This window comes from Gopherus flavomarginatus, chromosome 2 (genome assembly GCF_025201925.1).
Source record: "Gopherus flavomarginatus isolate rGopFla2 chromosome 2, rGopFla2.mat.asm, whole genome shotgun sequence".
NCBI classification, from domain to species: domain Eukaryota; kingdom Metazoa; phylum Chordata; order Testudines; family Testudinidae; genus Gopherus; species Gopherus flavomarginatus.
This window is the reverse complement of record NC_066618.1, coordinates 282366245-282382698: the sequence shown is the minus strand read 5'-3', so window position 1 is coordinate 282382698 and position 16454 is coordinate 282366245.

Genomic DNA, 16454 nt, shown 5'->3' with positions numbered 1-16454 from the left:
ATCTTGAAATACAACAACGGCCAGATCTTCAACTGATGTAACTTGGCATGAGCCCACTGAAATTAATGAAACGACACCACTTTAGACCAGCTGAGGATCTAAACCCTAATCATGCAACTTCACAGTGCCTATATTCTAGGGTACAACTGCACTTTATGTAAGTGACAAGTAATTTCCGAGTGATAAGCCAGTGGTTACGCAAAGGGCCTGTCCACAAAGGGCACCCGGCTGTGTGGCTGTGGATGGAGGGACAGCACCACCTCCCAGTGAAAGGAGCTGCAATCTAATTGTGATTTATCACAAGCGTATGACTAGTCTGAACCCAGACTATGGAATTCGGCCTAAGAACAAAGGGCATTCTGAGCCTCTCATACGGATGCTCACTAATCCTCCGTCAGAACATTACCTCAGGGGATAAACACTTAGCTGGCTGTGCTGCAGCTATTGCTCAAGAAATGGAAGGCAGCCAGGCTCTGACCAAATGACTGGGGCTCAGCACATTTTGATATCATTGGGCCAAGAGGTTGTAGTGAGTCAGGGTTGCCCTGTGAGGTAAAGCTGAGTGAAGAAACTCTGCAGCAGGGGTTCTCGGCCTGGGGGCTGCAAACAGGTGGTTGCGAGCACTCTGCCCTTGCCATATTGCTAAATGGGAATGGGACCCCAGTTGCTTGCCAAGAGGAGGGTTGTGGGGGCAGGAGGATTCCTGGTATGGAAAAGGCTGGGAACTGAGGAGGCTGTGTCGGTTTCTCAGAAGGGGCAGGCTACAGGTTCCTAGCTGGAAGCCAGGTGAGATTGTGGGGTGATGTCGTCTTCTTTGGGTTTATAATCCAATCTAACCGAGACCTCCCACCAAGGAAGGACTTCCTGACTCTTCAAGGGTTTGAGTAGCTGTTGCTTTAGGACAATTTACTTACCAAATGCTTTGTCCCTCTGACACCAGGAATGATTTTATTCAGCAGCCAAGAAAAAGGAACAGGGTGAAGACTATCAGTGCGCAGACCATGGCAACAGAGCAGGGCCTTTTGGCAGTCAGACAGTTTTGGCCTGCAGCCATACTACAAGGGCTGTGATCTTGTCAGATCTCACCAGGTGCTGCAGGAAGCAGTCTTGTTGATTTAACAGGTAGTACTTTTCCCTTTGACTTAGAAGTGAACCAGGCCCCAGCATAGTGTCAGGGGGCGCTATACTATGAGAGGTGCAGCCTTTCAGAGGAGATGTAAAGCTAAGGGCCTGCTCACACATGATCGCTACATAACCGATGGGAGCTTCTGAATGAATAGGGCTTCTAACCATGCTATCCCTGATCAAGTTCTCTTTGGCTTGAAAAGGTAACAGAAGACTAAAGGCACTACGATAAGAAAGGGTGAATCCAAGTGTCCCCATAATGCTATGCCCATCGTGAGCTTTGGAAAGAGGCACTGAGGTCTTTGCTGTGGACCTGAGATTGCCTAAGCACTAGGCTTGACAGGATTAGATTTTCACTTGTAGATACTGGTCAACACCGATTTCACTGTGCGCACACACCCATTCACCGGCAAACAGATATTTCAATCAATGATAATTGAAATGTATACATACAAAGTAAAAAAAACGGTTCCTTGACAACAGAGTCCCACCTTAATATGTATAAAGCATGTTGATGAACTCTGCAGAAAGCATGTATTGGCAGCTCTTCTAAACCAGCCAGCTTTAACTTTTTGAATCTCGAAATCTACTGTCCTTAAATAATTATTGTATGAGCCCCATCCATAATTTCCCTCAACTATGAAAACTGAAATTGGTGAAAACAGAATAAATCCTTAATACCCATAATGTTGCATACCTGTGAATATTTAAATTGATACAAATTGGAACAAAAGAACCACAACATACATAGCGGTCAAAAATATACAAAAAAGAAAAAAAAATCTAATTCTGCCAAGCCCACTTAGAAGGAACACATTTACCACTACTTTCCTTCCTTGTTTTCACTTCCCATCCCCATCGCCCGCAACAGCTGATGCAAAAATTGCAGCGTGGTCAATTTCCAATGAAACCTTGACTCACAAGCTCTACTGACCTACACTCTTTGTTCTGCACCACCACTGGCCCAAACGGCAACTTTGTGCAATGAAGAACAATGCCTCTGAGCTGGGTGACAAGGCCTCTCTCTGATTCAGCAAAGCCCATGATAAGAAATCTCATTCCTTCACCAGGTAATTTTAGCCAGTCAGATAAGAATCTCTATCAGGCTCAAACATATGGCGAGCTGCAGAGCACACGGCAAACGAGCAGGGCAGTTTATTTGCTTTGTGTTAAGGGCTGTGTCGGACCAAGAAAAGCTGATTCAATCAAATAAGAAGCTCTAAATTACACTGCATTCTTATTTGGAGGCCTGGTTTTATTTGCTGGCAGCGATATAAGCTTGTCTCAATGGCTAAACAGAATCCCCTGTCCTGTATCTCCTCTTCTAGGAGCATAAAGCTACTAAAGAGACAATGGTAACCATATGAATAAAAAAAAACATGGAGCCTTAACGGTGTTATACACATTCCTGCCCTAGTTAGCAAATAAGTAATACTTACAACTTGTAAAGCTCTGTTCACCCAAAGCTCTCGCAGCACTTTATAAAAATGTGGGTAAGCATTATCTTAATTTACAAAAGGGGCCAACTGAGAGGTTAAATGACAAGGTCACACAGCGAGTCAGTAGCAGAGCCAGGAAGAGCTCTCCTGCTTCCTGAGACCAGAATCACCATTTAAAATTAAAGTTTTATAGCACCACTGGTGTGTAGGATCCTTAAACGTTTTCAATACCACGTATAACTTAGTACCCATTACTTCGGTGTATTGGGCCATAACACAGGGCCAGATGCTGCCCTTTCAAAGACGCTACTCCCAGAGTAAGGTGCTAACTCAGTATAAGGTGGCAGCATCTGACCCACAATGGCCACACAAGCACATTCATAAGAAGCACCTAGAGTTCTTATTCTCGCTCTTTTTAACAGACATGCCTATCACTTAAAATGTTCGAATGCTTTTGTTCTTTAAACTTGGGGCAGTTCATTCCCAGCCTAAGAGCTCGCATGCCGAGTTTCATTCCAAAATTTACTTTTACAGCTGAATCATAAACCACTGAAACTGGGTTTACAAGGAAGTGGATTGAGCTGGCGTTTGGAAATGGGATACGGAGCCTTTCATCTCTCTGATTCAAACCCAGTCCAGGAGAGAAAGAAGCATGTTTGTTTTTTAAACTATTTGCTGGCTATTAATTGATGTACGTGAAATGAGTATGTGGTATCAAGGAATGTGAGGAAGTCTGTGGCAAAGCAGGGAACTGAACAGAGGTCTCCCAAGCTTAGTCTGGTGCCCTACCCACTTGAAGGTATGTCTACACTGCAATTAAACACTGGCTCACCCCTGCCAGCTGGATCGAGCTCAGGGGCTGTTTAATTGTGGTGTAGATGTTCAGGCTCAGGCTACAGACCAAGCTCTGGGACCCTTCTGCCTCACCCTCGAGCTTGGCGCTGACATTTTTCTAGCATGTTGAGGGGCCTTAGAAAGAAAAAAGGTTGAGAACCCCTGTATTAGATTATAAAAGGTGACGACATTAATCCTCTAATTTAGTTTGTTCTATTGGTTTTTTTTCCTGCATTTCTTCTTTCACAGCTTTGGACAATGTGATGGATTACTCAGTTTCACTTTTGTTATTCTAGTTGCTTTGAAAATTGCATTAGCACAAGGCTGCACTGTTTTGGGTGCAAATCATGCCGGGGAATATTTGACACACATTCTCTCCTCTCCAAAAATTATTATTTCCACTGGAATAAAAACAAATCATGGATTCTGTTCTGTTTGTGAAAAACTTACTTTTACCAGATTTAACTACATGGACCCATTTGACTGGATGATTTTTACAGAAACGTAGCTACAGTTGCTGCTGGCAATTTCCAGGTTTACCTTGTGCAGGTGGGTATATCCAACCGGAAGGAGAGCAGCCAGAAAAGGGAGTGCAACAGAGATTGTAGGAAGCTGGAAACCACTCAAGTAAAAAGCAAGCATTTGTACACATCATCATCTACTCTTTTGATGCCTCGGTTTTGTTTTGTTTTTTACCTGCAGATCCTCATGTAATGGGTCATCCTCATCCTCAGGAGACCTCTTTGCAACATAACTGGCAAGTTTTCCACCTGAAATGTCGTTCCTGAAGAATTCCATTTCTCTTTGTATGTTCCATCTCTCCTATGGTGAGAGATATATTCCAGTCTCTTCCTTCTTTTGATTGCTCCCAACAGCAGCAAGCACTACATTTGGTATTGCCAAGTACCCAAGATCATCTTTTCTTCATTTGTGATTATCCTTGGGATATAGAATTCAAAACCACTCGCCTTCCAAAAGCCTATTTGTTTGTGCCTTGAGAGTCCAGAACAGTTTCACAGCCAACGATGAAACAAGCCAATTCAGAGCATGCACCAACTTTGCCATCACCATCACTCACAACCTATGAAGAAGAAATGATAAATTTAGGGTTTAATTTGGACAGATTGCCCCATCTTTTGGCCTCTACGTGTCATCATTAATAATAAAATAAAATAAATAATGGTACCTAACTCTTTATATAGCGCTTTTCATTGGTAGTTCTCAAAACGATCTCACAATTCCCTGGGAGGTAGGGCAGTGCTATTATCCCCATGCTACAAATGGGGAACTAAGGCACAGGGAGACTCAGCCCTGGTCTACACTACACAGTTAGCTTGACATAAGGCAGCCTATGTCGACCTATGTCAGTGTATACACTACAGCCCTGCTCCTGCCGATGTAAGTGCCCTAGTACATTGACATCATAACTCCACCTCCATGAGAGGTGTAGGGCTTATATTGGTGTAGCCAGGGCCACACAATATCAACGTAGACACTGCGTTACTTACATCCGCTGTTGGCTGCCTTGGGCTACTGTTGGATGTCCACTCCAAGTCCTGCTGCCCTCCAGGGACCCAGCTCCCTGCTCAGAGCCCAGCTGCCCCCCTGGGCTCTCAGTTCCCCGCCAGGAATATGGCAGCCAACTGGACTTCGGGCAACTCCCCTTGCTCCCAGCTGGGAGTAGGAAAGCTGGCAGCCTGGGGTGGGGTGTTTGTGCATGTGTTCCCAATGGGGAGCTGTGCAGAGCTGAGAGCCTAGGCTCTCAAATCCCCACACTGCCTCTCTTCAGTCGGTGGAAGTGCTCCTGGTGAGGACACGCACCACCGACAGAAGGAAGGTAGTACAGATATCAGGTCAACTTAAGATTGCAACATAGACATGCCCTAAGTGAATTACCCAAGAATGTGAGGAAGTCTGTGGCAGAGCAGAGAATTGAACTTAAATCTCCCACAAGCCCTAGTCTGGTGCCCTACTCACTTGAAGGTATGTCTACACTGCAATTCAACAGCCCCGGCTGACCCCTGCCAGCTGGATTGGGCCCAGAAGCTGTTTAATTGTGGTGTAGATATTCAGGTTCGGCTGCAGCCCAAGCTCTGAGACCCTCCTGCCTCCCGGAGTCGCAGACCCTGGGCTTCAGCCCAAACCTGAGCTGCTCCTGAGCCTGATCCAGCTGGCAGGGGTCAGCCGGGGGTGTTTAATTGCAGTGTAGACATACCCTTGATCTAACCATCCTTCTGAAAACATCTTCTTCCCCAGAGAGAATGAGAACTGAATTGCCTTTACAGAACGAACAGAAGGAAAATCCTGTTCTTGTCCATAAAGCCAACAGACAAAAGATATAACTCAGGAAGTCAGACGTTGAGCAGGGAGGTATTTAGTTACTTGAAATGGCTTTGGTACACAGAAAAGAACAAAGCTTTATATACAAGTAGTATCCCAAAAGCCTTTCCTGAGTTAAACAGTTGACCATGCATGGTACACACTTCAGACAGTAGTGGTGTAAATACAGTAGGCTGAATCCTGTGCTGATTTACACCGATTGCCCAGGGTCAGTGCAGATGTTGGCCTCACTGTTTGTAGAAGTTTGATCCAATACAGACACAGGAACAACTGCAAAATTGAGTCTGGATTTGAATCCAAATTTTCCCAAAGCTGGGATGTGTTCGCACCTGGAGTGTCTGCTTCAACCTGTCTCCTGATCTTGGTAGGCGCAGAGGCCTTCTGCTCCCGCTTACTTCAATGGGAGTGAAAGGTTCTCAGAATCTCCAGGAACGGCTTGTGCTCTGTAGCTTGCTGGATCAAGCCTATGGCAACTGAACTGAACCACTCATTATACTGCTCACAACAGAGGGAAACCAGGAGGTACGGATGAATGAGTAAAGCTTTGTTCATAGATGATATTTTAAAGGGCTGGAGAGTCAACAAAGTGGAGAGGCACAAGAAGGCTGCTCCAGGTGGCACACGCTGCAAAGGAGGAGGCACTCTCACTAGAAATGGACAGAGAGGAAGCCACTGCCAAATAACCGAAGAGAACTGGGAGGGGAGGAGAGAAAGAAACGGTCTGGGAGGCAGGCAGGGACAAGTCCACACACATGGCAGAAATAAGGAGAGATTCTGATTTTGGTGGCAGCCAGCAGAGGGGTTGGATGATGGGCACAAAGTGGTGTGTTTGTCTTAGTGTTCAAGTGGGTGGAAAGCAGCACACAGCAGGGTCTGGACTTAAACTGAGTCTCTCAACTACATTACTAGTTCAAGCTTCAGTGGCACTTGATCTTCAACCCGCCCCGCTCCCCTGATTGGCTAGCTATCTTGAGCTTAAAGCCCCACTGAACTCAAGCTAGAGAATTGAGAAAGTGGACGGGAGTCAGGTGAGGGGCACCAATTGAGTTCCACCTCGTTCTAACACTGAAAGGAAGACATACCCTTAGGAGACTTCAGCTGGGCAAGTGGGATCCTCTGAATGAGACATGAGCAATGATATCGATGCAGTGGGGTTGCAGGGTGGTATCAGTACAATATAAACCAACCCAAGGAAGAAAAAGTCTGAAGCCATTTCTCAGTCAGGCTTGCCTGACACAGACAGTTGCCCCTGGATTTTCCATAAAGGGAGCACAATTTCTAAGCTATTCACCTCTACAACACAAAGGCAAGGCCTCCCAGGCAGAATTGATTTTCTTAATATCTATCCTATGTCTCCCTTGCTGCTGATTGAGCCCACTACTTCTCGTCCCATCTTCTGTGGGCATGGAGAACAACTGATCACCACCCTCTTGATAATAGCCCTTAATATATTATAGAAGGCTTATCAGGTCCCCCCACAGCCTTCTTTTCTCAAGACTAACTGTCAAAAAAACAAAAAACAAAAAACCTTTCCTCAGAGGTCTAAACCATTTATGATTTTTGTTGCTCTCCTCTGGTCTCTCTCTAATTTATCCACGTCTTTCCTAAAGTATAGCAGCCAGAACTGGACACAGTCTTCCGGCTGAGGCCTCCCTAGTGCTGAGTAAAATGGGACAATTACCTCCCATGACTTACACGACACTCTTGTTAATACATCCCATAATGCCATTAGTCTTTTCTGAAGCTGCATCACATTGTTAACTCTTACTCAATTTATCGACCAGAATAACCCCTGATCCTTTTCAGCAGTACGACCATCTAGACAGTTATTACCCATTTTGTTGTGCACTTGATTCTTCCTTCCTAAGAGAACTATATTGCACTTGTTTTTATTGTATTTCATCTTGTTGATTACAGACCAACTCTCCAATTTGTCAAGACTGTTTTGAATTCTAATCCTGTCCTCCAAAGTGCTTGCAACCCCTCCCAGTTTGGTGTCCTCTACAGAATTTATAAGCATGCACTCCATTCAATTATCCAAGTCATTAATGAAAATATTAGCCTCTTACTATTTCTCCTATCTTTTCTTTGCATCGGGATAGCATGCAGTTGTGCCTTTAATATTGTTTCCTTGAGAAACTGCTACCTCTCCTGAACTCCTTTTTCCCTTATGTTTTCTTCTCATGGGATTTTACCTGCCAGTTCTCTGAGTTTCTCAAAATCTGTTTTTTGAAATCCATTGTCCTCATTCTATTGCTTTCATTCCTTCCTTACCTTAGAACCATGAAATCTATCATTTCATGATCACTTTAACCCAAATTGCCTTCCACCTTCAGATTCACTACCAATTCTTCCCTGTTCATCAGAATCAAGTCTAAAATGGCTGTCCCGCTGGTTACTTCCTCCACTTTCTGGAACAAAAAGTTGTCCTCTGTACATTCCAAGAACTTACTAGAAATTCTGTGTTGTGCCATATTACTTTTCCATTGGAAGTCTGGGCAGTTAAAGCCCCCATTACTACCAGGTCTTGTGTTTCAGATATTTCTCTTATTTGTTCTAGAGATACCTCACCCACTTTCTCTTGCCCATTTGGTGTTCTGTAGCAGACCCCTACCATGATGTTGCTCTCATTTTTTATTCCTTTTATCGTTAAGCAGATACTCTCAATGGTCTGCCTTCCACCTCCTTCTGAATCTCAAAACAAGTGTATATATTCTTGATGTTACCCAGCCTGTCCTTTCTGGGCAAGCTATACCCCTCTATTAAAATATTCCAGTCATGAGACTTACGCTGTCAAGTCTCTATGATGCCAAATAAGTTATAATTTAGCTTACGTACGAATACTTCCACTTCTTCCTGTTTATTCTCCATACTCCTTGCATCTATGTAGACACCTAAGATGATGAGCAGATTTCCCCACTGATTACACTTCTGTTGCTCCAATGACTCTACTGCACTCTGCCATACCCCCCAACATACAACACTCTGTTAAAGTTGCCCCTTTTTAATACTTATTCCCTCAGCATATGGAGTTCCTGAGGGGAACTTTGTAACAAAGGAACACAATTATAACCCACTAAATGGGAAGATGTTTCCTTTCCTATAATTTTAGTTTCTATATTTCAATCCATGAAGTGCCAGGCCAGTAATTGAAGCTGAAGGGACAATCTTCACCATTTAGAAAAGACTTTCCCTTGAGCCCCAAATGATGATGGAAAGGTACAAAACCTTCAATGCTTAAACATATTTTACCAAACTGCTATGACTAAACTAGGCCTGCGAAACATGGGATCACCTCATCATCAATCTCAGTCGAATCAAGACCACAGTCGGGTGGGCTGGAACAAAGTCTTTTCCAGAGTTTTGAGGGTTAAATATTTTTTACAAAAATCTTTGGTAGAGCAAGATTGTTCAAGATGATGCAGTGACAGTGTTCAGCAGCCACAGTGCTGCGAAATGCCTCGACAGACAGGAATCACAAGGGGTGCCCAAGCTTTTGGGGTGTACAGAACAGCACAGCGAGGGACCCTTCTGCCCACCTCACAGATCTTCATGCACATCTCTCTATCCCCACAAACTACATCTCTCTCTCTCTCTCTCTCTCTCTCACACACACACACACACACACACACACACACACACACACACAGAAAAATCACCCCACTCCCAAAAGTTTTGCAGCTTCGTGACATGGTGGACTACAAGCTAAATATGAGTCAACAGTGTGATACTGTTGCAAAAAAAGCAAACGTTGATTCTGGGATGCATTAACAGGTGTGTTGTAAACAAGACATGAGAAGTCATTCTTCCGCTCTACTCTGTGCTGGTTAGGCCTCAACTGGAGTATTGTGTCCAGTTCTGGGAGCCACATTTCAAGAAAGATGTGGAGAAATTGGAGAGGGTCCAGAGAAGAGCAAGAAGAATGATTAAAGGTCTTGACCTATGAAGGAAGGCTGAAAGAATTGGGTTTATTTAGTTTGGAAAAGAGAAGACTGAGAGGGGACATGATAGCAGTTTTCAGGTATCTAAAAGGGTGTCATCAGGAGGAGGGAGAAAACTTGTTCACCTTAGCCTCTAATGTCAAGCATCAGAGGGGTAGCCGTGTTAGTCTGGATCTGTAAAAGCAGCAAAGAATCCTGTGGCACCTTATAGAGTATGCTCCAAAACGTCTGTTAGTCTATAAGGTGCCACAGGATTCTTTGCTGCTTTAGCCTCTAATGATAGAACAAGAAGCAATGGGCTTAAACTGCAGCAAGGGAGATTTAGGTTGGACATTAGGAAAAAAGTTCCTAACTGTCAGGATAGTTAAACACTGGAATAAATTGCCTAGGGAAGTTGTGGAATCTCCATCTCTGGAGATATTTAAGAGTAGGTTAGATAAATGTCTATCAGGGATGGTCTAGACAGTATTTGTTCCTGCCATGAGGGCAAGGGTCTGGACTCGATGACCTCTCAAGGTCCCTTCCAGTCCTAGCATCTATGGTGCTCCCTCCCTACACACACACACACACACACACACAGAGCACAAAGTCTTGCCTCCCCAGTGTAACATGGAACAATGGCATATATATATATAGGCCTGCTAAACCCAGGGATCTGGGGCAAAAATCAGTTTTTGGTCCTGCTAGTGAAAGCAAGGGGCTGGACTCGATGACCTTTTGAGGTCCCTTCCAGTTCTAGGAGATAATAATAAATAATAGGTATATCTCCAATTATTATTATTATTATTATTATATGAGGCTAATCCAGAGCAGTGCAAGCCCACAGACCTCTCTCTCTGACTTTACTGGGAAGGATGGGTGATCAGCAGCTCTCCAGACCAGTTTCTCCATTTTTTTTACTACCCCTTAGACTTCAGTAGGCTGCAGACAGAGCTCTTGAGGTGAATTTGACTTGGAGACTGGCTGTTCCTGCTTGTCAAAAATTAGTGGTGATCCTTGGTGATCCTTGCCATCATTAGAAGCCCTTGAGGCAGAGTGAGGTAAACAGAGTGCTGCTTTTCTATGGTGAGCAGAGCTCTGCCACACACACAGGACTTATTTAAAACAGATACAAATATCAAGCAAGGGTTTGTAGTGTTTCCCCACAAGCAGACTGGAGAACTCTGGGGCTCCTGATCAGTAGCATATTTCAGGCATCCTTAGGCTGCCTGGGCCATTCTGCTTAAGAACCACACTCACCCAACTCTCAATGAGTAACTATGGTTCCACTGGAGATGCGAACACAGTGACAATCAGAGAGAAAACTCCAGCACTTATAGTAATACCAAACCTGGCACCAGGGATCTGAGCTCTGCTGAACCTGGCTTTCCCCTATAAGAATACCACATGCTGACAACCCCAGCAAGATCATCTTACAGTTCTAAACCCTGACATGATGGAGAGTACAGCAGCTTCCCAGGAGTAGGTGGAAGAACCTGAATACTTTTTTCACACGTTCATGTTTGCACTGGTGGAACTCACACTGGTCACAAGCTCCTAGTTTAGGTTAAATTAAACCCTATCCACCATCCACCATTATTAATAGCCTGACTATTCATTAATAAGCCAAACAGAAGTACATCCAGGTAAAAAACACCAGGTATGGTCTGCCACTTTGAATGACTTCAAGAGAGAACTGTAGCTGGTACAGTTGGGGAGAGGCAGCAAATGGCAACGTATGTCAGAGATTCACAATCTATCTTCCCTCCCTCCATCATGAAATGGACGGTGACAAGGACATGAAATCATTAAAATTAGAAATGTAGACAGCACTCTTTGCTTCTTTCTGTTTAAATAGACTTTAGGCAAACAGGCAAGGCTGAGACAAAACCCTAGAATCTCCAAAACACACACACACACACACACACACACACACAACATGCTGGCAGAAAATATAAAGCAATTTAGAAAGACTGAAGAAAAAAAACAAACCACAGGATTTGTGGACAGGTTACAAATGCAGGAGAGCTATGGGACTGCACTACCTTAAAGGGGGCGGAACTCCTGCCTGTCAGTAATGCTGACCAACAGCCATTTCCAGTGACTCTCCAGCTGCTTAACATCCGCATCAAATCAGGCCACACATTTTGTTTCTTGAGCAACATGATATGGGGCCAAATCCTCAGTTGGTGCGGATCAGTGCACCTCCATTAAAGTAAAGTCAAGAGAGCCAGGCTGATCTACACCAGCTGAGGGTCTGACCCATCATCTTGGAGCAAAGGAAATGCTTGTGCAAGACATAATACAAGGAGGTCCTGGTCAGTCCCTACGGCTTCTTGGACTATGGCGATATAATAATTTAGTATGGCAGAATGCACAGCATGGTAAAAAGAAAAAAAACTCGTGTCAACTTCTTCCACATTTTTCCATGGGAAAAGGGGTTGTTTGGGGGATGGATATTGGAGGAAAAAAACTACATAGATGGAAAGATATTTTGTAGAATTGTTGGTAAGTAAATTGATATTCTGTGGGGGGGGGCAGGTGGAGTTCTAGGAGAAAATTTTTGAGGGCTATCCCTTTAAATGTCTTTTTAACAACTCTGATTTGGAGCATGAGGCTTTATTTTAGACATCCTGAGGTAACTCACAGGTGCAGAAAATCTAAATAAAATAGAAATTCCTCCTGTCCCCCCAGTTTACTTGTCATGTAAGTGCCAAAAGCAGGGAACAATCCTGCATTTCTGCTGGGACTGAAGGAAAAAACTGTAAAGCTGCATGCTGCAACATGAAAATATAGGGACGTTTGTTAGAGCACTCTCATGGCATAACATTGCAAAACACTAGTTAAAATTAGTCTCCACTGCCTCTTTCATTGTTGCTTAATTCCACTCTTTCAAGATTGCCACTGGTTATTTTTAATTTTTTAGGACAGGCTGTGTTTTTAAACGTTTGTTTTGTTTTAACAGTTTTGGCATCAGCCATTGTTTTGTTCCAATGTGGCATACTCATAACTGCAGAGGGGTAGTATGGTTGAATGGTCAAAGCACCTGACAAAGTCGGAAGACCTGGGTTCTGTTCCTGGCTCTGCCACAGACTGGCTATTGGCCTTATATAAAAGTCACTTAATCTACTCCGTGCCTGAATTCTCCATTTGTGAAATAGGGACAGTACTTCTCTACTTCATAGGAGAAGGGAGAATTGATGATAAAAATCAATTAATGATTGTGAGGTACTTAAGTACTCTAGTAATCACAGCCACATAAGTACTTAGAGAGCAGCTGGCACAGTTAATTCTCCCTCACTTGAAATCTTTAAATCAAGACGGGATGTCTTTCAAACAGATATATGCTAGCCCAAATGCAGGAATGACTGGCTGAAGTTCTATGACCTATGTGATGCAGGAGGTCAGACTAGATGATCATAGTGGTCCCTTCTCGTAAAAAAATCTCTAGTTACTGGTGATTCCTTGACCAACTCCGCTCTTCATTCCACACGTATACATCAGTAGAAACTGCAGCTATGTCAAAAGATTAATGACGCTACCAAGTCTGAACAGTACCAGGCTCTGTGTGTTTGGAACTGCAGTTGCTGAAAGAAAACCCATGAATTCCTGCTGATCCACTCTCTTCAAAGATAGTTTTACATTAAATTAATATTGGTGTTTTGAAGTCACTGAGCTTAAATGATCCAAGTCCCTTAGGATTGCAGAATCATTTTGCTGGCACCAAGCCTTAGACAAGCTCTAAATATTTCAATTAGGAGGATTACTTCCGCCCATGCTTGGCCTTAATGGCTTAGAAAAGGAGCAGGGTTAAGGAAGAAAAGGTGGAAGTGAGGGTGCTAATTAACTTGTACAAGAAATGGAGTGAGGCCAAATCTCTCTCGCCAACAGCAACAACAACAAAAAATCATTGACCCAAGTGAAACAATCACAATCACAACTGATGTTATAAGTTACGACTTTAAAACCATCTGCAGGATTCCAGTGTGGCAGGAGCTCACATGGGCTAGTCTCTGACTTAGCAGGGGGATAAGCACCAACATTTTACTGCATCAGCGTAACATGCAAAATATAAAAACGGAAGGTCACAAAACTACACCACACACATACATATACACGCACACAAATATTGTGTGTGTGTGTGTGTGTGTGTGTGATTTATATATATATATATATATATAATATATATATATAACTAAATATATCTGCATTGAGTGGAGAGAACAATAAAATACACTTTAGGCAAGTTTAACGGTAGCACACAAAACTGTATGAACTGAGAAAGCTGGTGCAAGTGTCCCTTCATGGATAAGGCTTGTGCAGTGCCTGCCCATTGGCGTATCAGAGTTTCTCATGTAGATGTAATGAGACCAGCAAAAAGACTGTCATCTTCCGAGCAAATCACTAACATCCACCTCCTGATCAATTGCTCTTCAAACAGATCATACAAATACATATTCAAGTGCATGCAATTAGCAAAAACCACTGCTTGCCTTTCAACTTTCTGCTCCCTTGCTCTTCAGCCAATGGCTAACTACACCATACTCATCAGCTTCTCTGACGTACAGTACTGGGAGCCACGGAGCCTAGAACTGATCAGGAAGTCATGGGCCCACTGAATAAGAGGTTTTCTTGTGTGGTACCATCCAAACAAACCCTAAGAAATAATGGTGCGTGCTTTGCGCTGGGAGGTGAACGCAGTCTGCTCTCAAGGTCATCTTCCCCTCACACAGAATACTACACAGCTCTTTGCATCTTTATGTTCTGATGCTAGCAATAAGGCAATTCTAGGGTGAGCAGTTATAATGGGATAATCAGGCTCCTGGTGGAGACGGGAAGCATTGATCTGTGCCTGTTGCCATACAGTGCAGCAAATGGTATCATTTTCTCATGACTGCCTTCTTTTCCTCCCTTACCACTTAAATACATTTAGTGCACTGCAGGGAGAAATTCATAAAAGACTTAAAAAAAATCTGAAGGGACAACACATAGCATCCCTGCCTACTAGGTCCCGAATAGCCTAGTTCTTGCGTTCTCTTCCGCTATCTCTCTCCATCCTTCCCTGACTAGTGTCCCATTCCAAGCTTATTCCCATGACGACTTCTCTCTCTCTCTCACACACACACACACACACACACACACACACACACAGTCTCCCCTCTCCCCCCAACCCCTCTGGCATATGCCCCTGCCCAGGTCACTGCTGCTCAGCTTACATTCAAGCATGTGGCCTTCCCTCAAACACCAACGTGGTTAAGAGATCTTACCAACTGACACACCTGTCGTATAAAAGCCTACGTGAGCTGTTGTTGCTACCTAAGAAACTAGGAAGTTAGAGCTGAGATTGGTTTGATCAGTGGGACAGTGAGGAACTGGATGTGCACAGTACCTAAATGATTGCTTGTAGTGGAGGTGATGAGTCTAAGCAGATCGTGTCTGGGCGATCAGGCATGCAAACTGATTCAGAGATTTCAAGGCCAGATGGGACCATCAGATTTTGATTACTGTATCACAGACCACAGAATTTCATCCAGTTACCCCTGCTCTGAGCCCAATAATTTGTTTGACTAAACCACATCTTCCGGGAAGCCATTTAAGTCTTGATATGAAGACATCAAGAGAGGCAGAATCCACCACTTCCCTTGCAGTTTGTTTCCAACGTTAATCACCCTCACTGTTTAAAAAAACAAAAACAAAAAAACCATAAGTGCCTTATTTGAATTTGTCTGGCTCAGCAGTCATTGGTTCTTGTTACGTAACTGAAGGACAGCTGCGATGCCTTAACTGGTGAGCTCCTTGCTTGTGAGTGACTACACGATAGGAAATGCCCGTGAGCACCCTGAACACTTTGTTGTGAGGGAATTTTCCCTTCTTGTTTTTTGTTTTAAATAAAAACTATTAACAAAAGTTGAAGAGAAATTAGCACATAAAGTCTGACGCGATCAGTCACGAGGCCCATCATAGCATCACTCCCCTCCTCCTGACTTGGGGTGTCTGGGGATGAAGTTACAACTGCGGAAGGGGAGACGGACAGTGAAAATGGTTACTGGATTAGACGAAAATATGAAAAAACACTTCCCCATGTCATGCCCTTCTCTGTTTCACATCTAATCCCTTCATCCATACACACTCTGGGTCTCTCAGTCTTTCAAATACCTCCCACTCCAGTCTTCATAAGTCAGCTGCACCTGTACTCCACATCCCCTTGTCCTCTGCGTGAGCTTCATTGCCCAGTCTTTTGCAGTCGAGAAGCCCTCCTCCCTTGATCTCTTATTAAAAATAATTATCTGTATTAAATATTCTAGTGCACAACCACACTGCAAGAGGTATTTGCAACTGGACACCTGTGAGCAGGATGTATCTGCTGAGCACTGAGAAACTGGCCCTCAGAGAATTGCTCAAGGTTACACACCATGATTGCAGTAGAGCTGGGAAGTGAACCCAGGTATCCTGAATCCTATGCCAAAGCCTTAAGCATAAGGCTAGTCCCTCCTTTCAGTGCCCTCTATGCACAGCCCCTGCCTCATTTTTAAAGGTTTGCATTCTGGAGTATTTATACAGCCAATCATATCATAATGATCTTTGTGTTATCAAATTAAATAAGAGTTAGGGGATTTTTTTTTTTAATTTGCATAGATCTTCTTTGGGGCCACGATTCTAGTGCTCTCAATTGAGTGAAGATAGCGTAAGTTTCGGTTTATATAAGTGTGTGTGAGTCTGTTTGTGCCTCTTGAGCAATTTGGAATCTGAAAATACACATGCGCAGAAGCCAGTTATAAATAGTGAAATATCAGGG